The sequence below is a fragment of the Paramisgurnus dabryanus genome, chromosome 1 (assembly GCF_030506205.2).
Source record: "Paramisgurnus dabryanus chromosome 1, PD_genome_1.1, whole genome shotgun sequence".
In the NCBI taxonomy this organism is placed as follows: Eukaryota; Metazoa; Chordata; class Actinopteri; order Cypriniformes; family Cobitidae; genus Paramisgurnus; species Paramisgurnus dabryanus.
The window spans coordinates 6,443,145-6,455,824 of record NC_133337.1 but is presented as its reverse complement, the minus strand read 5'-3'; the positions used below and the strand labels follow the sequence as shown (position 1 = coordinate 6,455,824).

The 12,680-nt window shown below is 35.9% G+C and overlaps 3 long non-coding RNA genes across 3 annotated transcripts; 2 read left to right on the top strand and 1 right to left on the bottom strand.

Annotated features, from left to right (window-relative positions):
• The first annotated feature begins 5,278 nt into the window (after positions 1–5,278).
• LOC135747181 (uncharacterized) lies at positions 5,279–12,106 on the top strand. The gene is made up of 4 exons (XR_010531733.2): positions 5,279–5,455; positions 5,961–6,025; positions 6,150–6,248; positions 11,419–12,106. It is a non-coding gene; the product is annotated as an uncharacterized lncRNA (long non-coding RNA).
• LOC135747150 (uncharacterized) lies at positions 7,198–9,012 on the top strand. Its single transcript, XR_010531701.2, has 3 exons — positions 7,198–7,714; positions 8,419–8,555; positions 8,874–9,012. It is a non-coding gene; the product is annotated as an uncharacterized lncRNA (long non-coding RNA).
• On the bottom strand, positions 8,651–10,765 carry LOC135747149 (uncharacterized). Its single transcript, XR_010531700.2, has 5 exons — positions 10,194–10,765; positions 9,584–9,677; positions 9,353–9,485; positions 9,170–9,270; positions 8,651–9,059 (listed from the first exon to the last, which is right to left on the bottom strand). It is a non-coding gene; the product is annotated as an uncharacterized lncRNA (long non-coding RNA).
• Positions 12,107–12,680: the final 574 nt, after the last annotated feature.

The following is a 12,680-nucleotide window of genomic DNA, read 5'->3' as shown; positions in this document are numbered from 1 at the left end:
CTTAACAGCTCCAAAAACCAAAATTTGGTCAGGCCAATCACATCGTGTGTAGCGTCTGTGGGGCGGGCTTAACATGATGACGACAGAGCTGCAACGGTTCCTACTTGAAAACAAAGAATGGCTGCTGCTGCTGGCGAACAGCTTTCTTTTGAAGCGGCCTTGGCCGCGACTCTGGAGGAATTAGACTTATGTTTTTCTTTGAGAGAAGAGCAAATAACCCTACTGAAGTCCTTTTTAAGCAAGAAAGATGTGTTTGGAGTTTTGCCGACTGGTTACGGTAACTACGTCACCTTCTTTGTTGCTCTGATTGGTCATAGCGCTATTCTATTGCGTGCAGAGGCATTTTGAGGGACAACCTTATATCCCGCCCCTTGCATTGAGCCGTTTGTGTGAAGAGTTGCCAGACCTTACATCTTGATGTAGGTCTGGCTAACCAGGCTATGTTAACATAGTCATATAAGGAAAACATTTTAAATGAGATTGCTTTACACATGCTAAACAAAGATATGCTTAGTACAATTTTAAGTTCAGGGTACTTTTCTAGCTGAAAGTTGAAAGGTTTTGAAGGCAATACAGTCTACCAGAGAATAAAAATGTAGACAGACAAAGAGTTTTCTTAAATAATTTTTAGAGTACTCCACATTATTAAGGATTTAAAGAACTTACTGTCAAGCCACAAAAAGTGAGCCTGTTCTTTAAATTTGGGCTCACTGACAATGTCCCTAAACATCTAGCATTTGAGTACAAGCCTCAAGACAGCCACATCGCCATCAACCTTGACTACTCCCATCAGGATCTGCCACAGGATCTCAGGTGACATCTGTTAAAAATAGCCAACAGTCAGTTTAAAATGCAACTACATTAGACAATAAAAAGAGAAACAGATAGATTGACAGTTTATACCTTGGTCAAGTTATCAAGTATATATATAAATAAATAAAAGAAATAAAAGTGAACCAATTCAATACTTAATCAAGGTAATCAGCATTACCTGTGGTTCAAGAAGATCCTTCACAACCGAAAGACTAGCATTAACAATCTTTTAATATTCAAAGAAGAATATTTTAAAATCTTTTAACATTCAAGGGCATATTTAATAGAACACATCCTACTGCACATCACTGCATGGGTAAAGGGTAAAAGGTAAAAATATAGATGTATGCTTGCTGTTACTTACTTTTACATCCTGAAGCAGTCCTCAAGGACGCCTTCGTACTGAGCACTGTGGTTCAAACAGATGGCATCAATTCATTCTCTGGTGCGGTTTCCTTTAAGGCATGTATTAGTTAGAAAATAACAGAGGTGTATAAAACTTAAAGGATAATTCTGGTATTTAACACTTTGGGTCTCATTTCTGGTTTGTTTTGGATGAACTACAGTGATGGACACAGAAATTTTGACAATGGGTCGTGTCTTGAGTTTTTGACTCATTTAGAAGCGTCTCTTGACTGCTTTAGAATGGAAGTCAATGGCCATGCACAAACATGTCATTAAAACAACACTTAACGTTCATTTTCAAAACTGTGCTACTCACCGAGTGGTGCGTGGTGTTCGTTGATGATTTAAAAACAAGTTGTGTAGCGAAATACAGTTTATGTCGTGTTTTATTTGGCATTTTGTAAAATTCCATTGACTTTTCTTGGAAGACTCATTGCTCGCTGATATATCACTCCGCCGCCGGGAAACAGAAAAGGGTCTGTTTATATGTGGTTGTAGTTTTTTCGCTCGGTTTCTCTCAGAAGAAATTTTTCCCATATTTGTAGGGCTGGACCAGAATATTCAAATATTCGTTACGTGGGTTGACATTCAATTTTCAGTTTTGAGATTCGAATATATATATAAATATTTTACAGCGTTAATGCAGAGCTTTTGCCAAGCAGGAAGTGCGCTTCACGCCCCCCCACGATAGGTGGCGCAGAGAGACCAACATCCATAGCCAACAGCCACCAAACGCCACCAGTGGAAGAGATCGCCTCGAACGGAAAGCACGCTTCCTGCTTTGGCATTCATGCTTATAGTGTTGTAAATAACGTTCGGTTTCTTGCAAAAACTGATTGATTTGCTTCACAAGACTTCAATATGTCACACGGAGTTATGGGGGATTACTGTTGTATTGGACATATATGCTTTAGCACTTAAAGTGTGCGGATCGGTTGACTTGCATGACGGAGCACTGGGGTTTCTGCAAAATATCTTCAGTATTGTTCTGCTGATGAAAAAAACATATTGGATATTGTAAGTGTTATAAATAAACTTGATTTTGAAAGTTTGCTACCGTTTTATTACAGTTTGTTGAACTTCGTTCATTTATTTTCGTTGTTTTATTTAAATAGCCTACCCTTTACGTTGTTAGTAATTACTGTGCTGCTTATTTCTGATACGGGAATGTTTGTTTGTTAGAAAAATGTTAGGCTACCTTATTAAAAGTATTGCTCTTGTGTTTTGTTTCACTAATGCTGTTCACGCAGGACGCGTGATAGGCACGCCGCTTCCGGCTTGCGCTGTTCTGTAGTATTTTTAAAGTTTATTAATTCTAAACGTGTCGCATGTCCATATTGCACGAAAAAAAGGCACTACACTCCCTTAGGTCCGCAGCAACACATCCGCCACATAATAAAACTGTAGACAGACACACACACAGATTGCTGCCTTTATTAAAGAGAAAAATATGTTCAGCCCCTCCTTCCGAAGCTTCAAATATTCAATTTGATTTCTACTAGAGCTTCGAAGCTCAAAAAATGTTATTAGGAACAGCCCTACATATTTGATGGCTCAGTGACCAGCTTTAGGTTTGAAGTTGAGCTCGATTGTGACTGTCTATACGCTAGACACCAAGCGTACTTGTATGGCAAAGTGTTTGTCGCCATCAAGTGGTCGGGAGTGTGCTAACGCTTTAGACTCAAATATAGAGCGGAAGTATATACGCGGTTGTGAGGTATCTGAAAAAATAGTTCCACTATAGCAAATAACACGGATTGAAATCATACGTTGCGCCAATATATTTGTTTTTAATCATCAACGAACACCACAAACCACTCGGTGAGTAGTACAGTTTTGAAAATGAACTTTAAGTGTTGTTTTAATGACATGTTTGTGCATGGTCATTGACTTCCATTCTGAAGCAGTCAAGAGACGCTTCTAAACGAGTCAAAAACTCAAGGCACGACCCATTGTCAAAAGTTCTGTGTCCATCACTGAAGTTCATCCAAAACAAACCAGAAATGAGACTCAAAGTGTTAAATACCGGAATTATCCTTTAAGTGTTTTAGTTACATTTTCCAAGCATCTGTGCTTTATCAAAGTGTTTGTGTTGGGAAAATTTACTTTTCTTTACTAAAAAATGTTCACACCATTCTAAAGCATAGAATCATACTGTGTATTCCTTTTATATTGCATATTAAAATTGATTTAATGCCTAATTACATAAAAATTGTGTACTTTTACTTTCTTGAGTAAAAATACGAAAGTAATTTTTACTTAAAAGTACAAAAAATTACTAGATGTTTTACGTACTTAAATGTAAACCAAAAACTTGAAATTATGAAATGTAGTGGAGTAAAAATCACGATAATATGTTTTAGAATGTATGTTTTCCAAAGAAAAACACTAATAAAATATTAATAATTGAAAATTTACTTTTATGTAGAAAGTAAAATTACTTAAGTACTATACAACTCTGGAAAATAACACTAACATATTATGTGTCTCTCTTTTTAAGTCCTTAAAATAATAAATTAAAGCAAACAGTTATGCAAAAAATAACTAACCTGGCTTAGCTGGACTGTTGGTGACTGTTTTCTGTAAGTTACGCCTTCCAGTATCCAGAAACATGCATCTAGAAAATCACATATGCAATCAATTAAAGGTTTGCTTTTTGAAAATCTCACATAAACAGGTTTTACCCATCACATGAACGTAAATTTTCTTTCATAAATATAGGGAAACTCAATTCCTCAACATGAAACTACTAGGGAGAAACACAATGAGTTTTATAAGCAAAACAGTTCGAATGTACAATTTTGAACAGAAATAATGTTTAATAACAACTAAAAGCAAACATAAAGCATAAATATTTATTTTATGTAATGGACTTACCGCAATCGAATTAATCATAGACAGTAAAAGAAATGGACACACAGCGACCCCATTGGATTCAACGGAGACAAGTGAAGTCAATTAGAAGCACGAAGAGGGGGCCAAGATGGCGCCGAGGAAAGTCGTGTCATGAGTGACGTCGTTTTATTTTGTGTAAAATTTTAACAATTGGTTACTCAAAAACGAACTTGTAGGTGCTGAAAGACTTTCTTATATATGTTTTGCTAAATCGGATAAATAAAGAGACAAGGATCTACTCCTCAAGTAATTTTTAGTGGTGAGATCTGGATGTTCAGTTGAACTGACGCGGTGTTCGCTAACTTCTTGTAAGGAAAGATGAAGGCAAGTGGCGGAAAGTCGAGGGAGAAGCTACAACCCAGCAAGCAATAGCCGTCATTTCAACGTCTCGTTTCAGTATAGACCCGATATAGCCGGGCTGTGCCTAGCCCACTTCTAGCCCAATTAAACTTTAATTTGGTTACATGTGGTTTTTGACAAAATAATTTATGAGATGGATGCTATTTTATCATGTAAGCAAAGTTAACAGCGATTACAAGGTATTTCTTTTCATTTCTTTAAAGTGTTTTATGCATCGTCTGTACGTAGTCATAATTTAGCTCATAAATAGACCGACTACGAATAAACCACGTTTAGCCCAGAAATAACCATGAATTTAATTACATGTTGTTTTGCCAAAATGATTTGTGAGATGTATGATATTTAATAATGTAAACAAAGTTCAAAGCAATTAAGGTATTTTGTTTCATTTCTTTAAAGTGTTTTATGCACCGTCTGTACTTAGCCACTATTTAGCTTACAAATAGACCGACTACGAATAACCCACGTTTAGCCCAGAAATAACCATTAATTTAATTACATGTGGTTTTTGCCAAAATAACTTGTGAGATGTATGGTATTGTAAGCAAAGTTAACAGCGATTTGTTTGTTTAATTTCTTTAAAGTGTTTTATGCACCGTCGTACATAGCCACTATTTAGCTCATAAATAGACCGACTACGAACAAACCATGTTTAGCCCAAAATAACCTTGAATTTAATAAAATTTTGTTTTTGCCAAAATAACTTGCAAGAATTATGATATTTTATCAGGCATGCAAAGACACCATGAAATTAAGATGTTTGGTTTTATTTATCTTATCTGAATATCTGCTGTCACGCATAACATTCATTATTTGACCGTATTTCAAAGATAAACAAAATCCAGTTACAACTCCGAACCGCTAGATGGCAGCAGTACACCAACACGGGGCCAAATCTCACGAGAAAGATTTCCGCTGTTTGAAAAGCAACAACATCAGCGAGCAGCCACGAGGAAAGCATGTACCACACTCGTTTGGTCTTGTAAGTTTTTTATTATTATTTTATTTTACATGTGTTTAAAATTGATTTACTTTATTTGTTGTTGGAATCGCGACATTCTTGCGGGTAAATTAACAGTATAACGTAGTAAGTAACCCATGTTTTATAAAACCTAAACAGTAAAACCTGCAATGTAATAAAATAGTGGAGGTAAATGAGTCTATGTAACGTTACACTGAAGATTTACATGAGTGATTTGTAGGCTGCTTTTTAGTAACAGCAGTAACTTAGCTAAGATATTACTGTGTTGCTTACAGTAATGTAGGCAATGTTGTGCTTTACAATTATGCATGCAGAGATAGTGGGGGAAAGCTATTCCTCCATATGGATTTAACTTACAGGCCTTTAGTCTGTTGGAAAAAAGAGTTTTATTGTGTTAGTGAGGGAAAACTTGCAGGTCAGTGCATTAACCTTTAAGGTTGGTAAACACTTGTACACTGAAGCATACAATACTGTACAATTACTGACATAGGCATGTGCTATTCAGGTGTCAAAGCTGTGCGAAACTGGAGGGAGAAACTTGAGAGACCGTGCCGGAAGAATGCTGGACAGGTAAATTCTCTAAACATGCAATATTAATCAGACATTGTGGTGTCAACAGTCTTTCATGTGGTCACAAAAAATCAGAAAATATTTCAGTCTGCAACTGTTAACGACATTGTCTTTTGTATTTTAGAGTTCACTAAAATTAATTAATTTCAAAGTTCAACATGAATGGTGGTGGTCCACTGCAGAAGCAAGCATTTGAAAAAACATCACTTCTCAGTTATTAAAGGTAAGTGTGTTTGTATGTAGTTTTAGGCTGAATGGTGTTTCACAAAATAGTACTTTTAATATAACATTAGGTTATGTGAGGAGTAATTGACGACAGTCCGGTACTGCCTTAATATTTTCTAAATATTAAAAGCCCCAGATTAAATTACTCTTTGCCGATACAACAGTTTACTCATCCACACAATATTGTTTAGATGTTTTATTTTTAGACATTTGACAGGTTTTATGTCAATAAGATTGTATTGTGAATATTTTATTCTTGGCATCTTAAAGGGCAGGGTATTTGATTTTGAAAAATACTAACTTTAGCCTACACGCACCAACCAGATGCACACTCCTATCTCATTAACCAGTAAGACTGACAAAGTGAATAACATTACCAAAATAACCAACATAAACAACTGTTTTTAATCCGAAATAAATACAGCACGTTTAGAAATTTGAAAAGATTAATATCATTACACTAATTCGTAAACAAACTACATAAGCAACAAGTTTCATTAAAATACAATCTGAATCCATCAAAATAGAATCACACTGCATACCTACCTTTCCAAAAGAAACACTGCAACGACCCTTTCAGACCTGTAGCTGTTTCCATCTTGCAGAAAAGCAGTGAACTTACCAATGTTAATTTGGGTTTTTGCTCTTTGCTCATCCAGATGTTTTTTTTTTTTGTTGTTTCAAAATGTCTTTCGTTTTGTAGCTCCTGTGTCAATTCAGCAGGAAGGTTTATTTGATTCTCCCTATTTTTACAGAGTGTGAACAGGTTGTGAAGTGGCATGCAAAACACATTCACAGAAGAGGGGCAAAATTTTAATGCGTCCAATTATGGGCCGGAATGAGATTCTGGCAGTATGATAACCGTAAGCAAAAATACCACGGTGTTGTGGTATTGCCATTGTGACACTAAAATGTGTTATTTTCAAATGTCTGCATATTAAAGAGCACCAATTATGCTAATAAATTGGCACGTTAGCACGTTATTGTAATATCCCATAGTACATACATGTTATTAAAACTTGAACTAATGCATTGTGAGTCTTATAAATTGCTTACATACCTCACCGATTTCCCACTGTCTGGAAAACGCTCGGTTTAGTTCCTGTCTCCGCCTCCCAAAATGTCTAGTGTAATCGGATTGGTCAGATGACTACTCAACTGTTATTGGTCAGCTGGGTTCGGCGTGTGTTTGAAAGGTTACGCCCCTGACTACGCGTGGGTTGACACAGATTCTGACTGAGAGTCACAGCCTCAGAGGCATCGTAAACAAGCGTTATATTTCTCTATAAACGATGGTGTCTGTACTGCCTTACCACTTCGAGCTCGATCCAGAGAGTTCAGAAGGCCGTTACGATATAAACGATCTCCGTCAATGAATGCGATTGGATTTAACTTTTTTAGGTGTCCTTAGCTCTGCCAGAATGCTAAACGAAGACGAAAATGTGTTGCAAAGACATCCAAAAGGTAATTATAACGTACTACATAACTATATGGAAACACCAAATGTAGCACATAGAAAGTATTTTTTGAAATGATTATAAAACGATTTCACTTGGTGATTTCTACATTATTTTACTCTAGTAAAATTTATTATAAGACTGCTTACATACTATATTACTGTGCAAACTATATGGAAACACCAAATGTAGCACATAGAAAGTATTTTTTGAAATGATTATAAAACGATTTCACTTGGTGATTTCTACATTATTTTACTCTAGTAAAATTTATTATAAGACTGCTTACATACTATATTACTGTGCAAACTATATGGAAACACCAAATGTAGCACATAGAAAGTATTTGTTGAAATGATTATAAAACGATTTCACTTGGTAATTTCTACATTATTTTACTCTAGTAAAATTTATTATAAGACTGCTTACATACTGTATTACTGTGCAAACTATATGGAAACACCAAATGTAGCACATATAAAGTATTTGTTGAAATGATTATAAAACGATTTCACTTGGTAATTTCTACATTATTTTACTATAGTAAACTTAATTATAAAATACTGCTTACATACTATTTTACTGTGCAAACTATATGGAAACACCAAATGTAGCACAAAAAAAGTTTTAATTGAAATGAATGTTAGTTCTACATTATTTTACTATGGTAAACTTTATTATGAAAGACTGTGCTATGTTTTTACTTACTAGGTTTTAAGGAGAATGCAACAGGTTCCAGGGCCTCTTACCTGCGTGATTCATCATCCAGGTTTTGCACAAATTGTCTAAATCCCTACACACAGAACATTTATTGTACCGACTATAAGCCTTTGAGGTGCAGGACTAGAGTAAGTTTTATTACATTTTTAAACCAATAACACTAAAGTATTATTATAGTAACAAAGTACCCAAAAGAACAAAAGATGTAACTTTAAAGAAAATATAGTAGTCAGTCAAAAGTTTATTTATTACAAATATATATTTAAATGTTAAACAATATACAAATAAACATACTTTAGTAACCATATTGTGCTCTTCTTTCAAAAATTGTTCAATTCACTTCTTACAGCTATCTATTCAGATAAATGGCATATCAAAGCTTTGTCAGCTGATGCTATCTAAGATGACACTTTAGGGTTATCACCCTGTCGTGTGTTGTTCTCCAGATACGCTTGGAGCTTCCTGATCGGAATGTTGGCTTCCGACGACCCCTGCACTCAAGATGGCATGCAATCACGTCCTCCTTTGAAGGTCTCTCAAACTGTGATGCCAGGTCCATTGGAATCGGGGTTTCCTTCAGCTTATCTTCAAATACCTCAGCAAACAGAAGCCTGATCACATCATCCACATAACTGTAGAAATATTGCGGTCAATAAATCTTTTGTTTTGATCATTTATTTCCCTGCTTCATACATTAAGTTTTTAATTATGAATGTATTTGAAATAAAACATTACTGCTTACGGTATGTCATTTGTGTGTTTTGGGAACATAGCCTTGTACTTTTCCTCTCCTGCTTTTGTTACGGCTTGGTGACATTGTAATGGATGGCTGCAAGGTACAACCTGTAAAAATATAAGCAAGCATAAATTTATTGTAAAAGTAAATACTACTTTATTTAACACAGTTACTAAAATACTTAAATACCTGCATAGCATTCCAATAAATGAGAAAATCAATTTTTTTTGCTGCAAATCTGAAATCTCAGGCTATGGACGGCAAAGGCATCCACTGATGATGGTGATGGAAACATTGTGAAACGATGCTACTGTCTGGGTTCCTATTATTATGCAGAGAAAAAAAACTTTGTCATCATCAGTTATACATCTAAGACTGGTAGTGGTTTCATTAGCTAAATACATCATTTGTGTTACACACCTTTGCTCCTCATATGCCAGTCTGACTCCTTGTACTGTGTGTTATGATGTTGCATGTTTGCATACAGTGTAGAAGGATGTGTCCAGCTGCGAATCTAAGATATAGACAAATAAAACAAACATGTATTCAGTCAAAAAGACATATTATAACAATAGAGTACAACGACTATAACTCGTTAGACTATTCATTAAAACGTAAATGTATTACATATTACATGGCCCAACATTAGCAACACACATTACGTGTTTACTTCGTTTCAAAATCTAAGAAAGCTTCAAGTAAATACAACAGTAAAATACATATAACTTTAAACAAATCATCTGTACTTAGAGTTTCTTGAGTTTGATCATGAGAACAAATTTTACCGGTAACAGTTTAGCTGGTAACTTAGCAAGTTTGTAAACATGTCTTAACCAACATCGATAAAAAAACGATAGTCTGCATAATTCAACATACACGTGTGTAAATATGGTACGTTGTTTATGAAATACAGTATTACAACACAAAACAGTTCGCTTGCAAGCTTAGCTCTACACGCACATTATGTTAATCTCCGGTTACCGGTTACGTAATGTACAGTAAAAGGCAAATAATAAACGTGAATACTTACAGCCTGTGATCCAGAAGTGCACAGTAACGTTAATCCAACTTTCAGGAGGAGACGTCCAGCTTCGGTTCATGAGAAGCAGTTATTGTGAAAACTCCGTGAACAACTTCTGACTGGATTTTTCCGGAACCGTATTAAACATGATGTCCTCTGTGGAAGTCCATAAAGTGCTATTTTGCCCTTGCATCTAAAGAGACAGCGTCTACTCGAGAGATTTAATCGCTTAAACGATGAAACAAGAGTTTGCAAACAGAGTCAAAGCAGGGACTCACAACCTCCGCCATTTTAGCTCTCTTCTGACTCGGCGCTCCCCACCCTCGTCTTTGAGGGCGTACCCAAGCAAAGCAGAGAGGGCTGAACTATGATAATGTTGGTCTTATCTACGTCACTAATCCCAGGAAGTAAACTGTTGCCTACAATCCGAGTGTTTTTTGTAGTCCTCGAACGTTAGAGACGATAACTCGCGTCATCGTTTTCTTTGAGGTATGTACTTTTTGAATATCGTTAGCATGTACTAATACACACTTACACACAAAATGATGTTTAAAAACGTGTATCCCATAATAGGTGCTCTTTAAAACATCAACTTTTCAACTGGACACAATACATTTTATTTTTAAGCAACAAACAACGTTTATGCCAGGTAAAAATAAAGCCTTTAAATGATAATATTCTTTCAATTGTAAATGTAAACATGAATTCAATTACATGATTTAATTCACTTTGTGTAAACACAGTTCATACATTGAAAACGGTATCACAGAAAATTTTTGTGGTTTTTTAAAACCTTGACTCTGAAAATCTCGGTATACCTTCAAACCGGTAACTGGCCCATGCCCACGTCCAATTATTGCATTCGGTCAGGGTTCAATGATTTGTTGAACGTTTTTTGGTCCTACGCCTTTTATAGGTGACACAAATATATAAAAATTCACATTTAGACAACTTAACATAGTGAGAGCTATCAATATTTGAGGAGACTTTCAACCAGCATAACTAAAAAAAAATTCTGGATCAAAATCAGATACCCTGCCTTTAAGCCTCTTTTGCTAGTTCCAAAAATGTCATTAAACACACGCAGAGAAACATGCACTTCTGTTAGTAATGAGAACGGTATGATTACTGTTGCCTGTCAATATTGATATATGACTTTTTCAAAAGAGAATGACTATCACATTTAACATAAAGCAGAAATACTTGTCTCATGCATTCTTTTCATATTTGGCAGATGCTGTGTTGAACAACTTCCCAGCAGCAACAGAACTGGAACTGAAGGATGCAATGGGGGCATTTCAAACAGGCACCAGGGAGCATGGGGAGGGGGTATAGAAATTAGTACAATTAATAAGTTGACGTGAACTGAAGATAGTTTGTTAATGTTTAGATGTTATTTCATTTTTAAAATTGTATTTTGTTATATATGCTTTTATTTTGTTACTGTTTTTATTCTTTTTGTTAAAAGTAGTTTTTCTTCATTTTGTCTTATCTGAATTTCTATTGTATTAACAATATTTTTTGTAATAAATTGCATGATTGCATGTTTATGAGAACCTTTTTTAATGAATTAAAAAGAATTCTTTAGCCATTCTTTTGTTCTTTATTAGACCCACACGTGTAGTCGTTTAATAGCCGTCTATTTAACGGCTAGTCTATTCTTGGGCTATGATAGACGTCTACTAGATTTTCACTGACAGCCCAAAATTAGCCTTGTTTTAGCCTAGACCCACATTCACCGTCTATTAGACGTATATATGTAGACGTTTAATAGCCGTCTATTTGATGACTAGTCTATTTCTTGGGCTATGATAGACGTCTACTAGATTTTCACTGACAGCCCAAAATTAGCCTTGTTTTAGCCTAGACGTCAGGGGGGTGTTTAGACGGCTACTAGACGTCTATTAGCCGCAAAATTGCTTGCTGGGAAGGACCCACGGAGATGGAAACTGAGGGGGATCGAATTTAACGGGTCCACGACTATCTGAAACGACCCACCTTTGAGCCTGAAAGACAGTCAGGGGAGTCTCCGGCGAACAGTCCAGCAAAAAAAGCATTAAGAGTAGAAACACCCGAAACGGTCTCTAACAACACTCTTCTAGATGCAATCAACAAAATTGGAGAAACACAAAGTTTGTTTCTAGAGAAACTAGTGTCTGTTGAGAGCGATGTGAAAGAAATCAAAGATCAAGTGAGTGGGATTAACGGCAGACTGGACATGGCGGAGGAAAAAATATCAGCGATAACTGCGGAGAACAAGATGCTGTGAAACAGAGGGAATGAGCTAGAATCCTACCAAAGACGTTGGAACTTGAAAATTTCAGGTATCCCGGAACAAGACGAAGAGAATGTCAAGATGACGGTAATTGAGCTTCTATACCGTATCTCTCCAACTATTGCGGATACTCTGCAAAACTCGGTGGATGTTGCACATCGCTTGGGTCCCAGGCCAAAAAAAGGTATCGGTTCCTCACAACCTCGCCGTATCATCGTGCC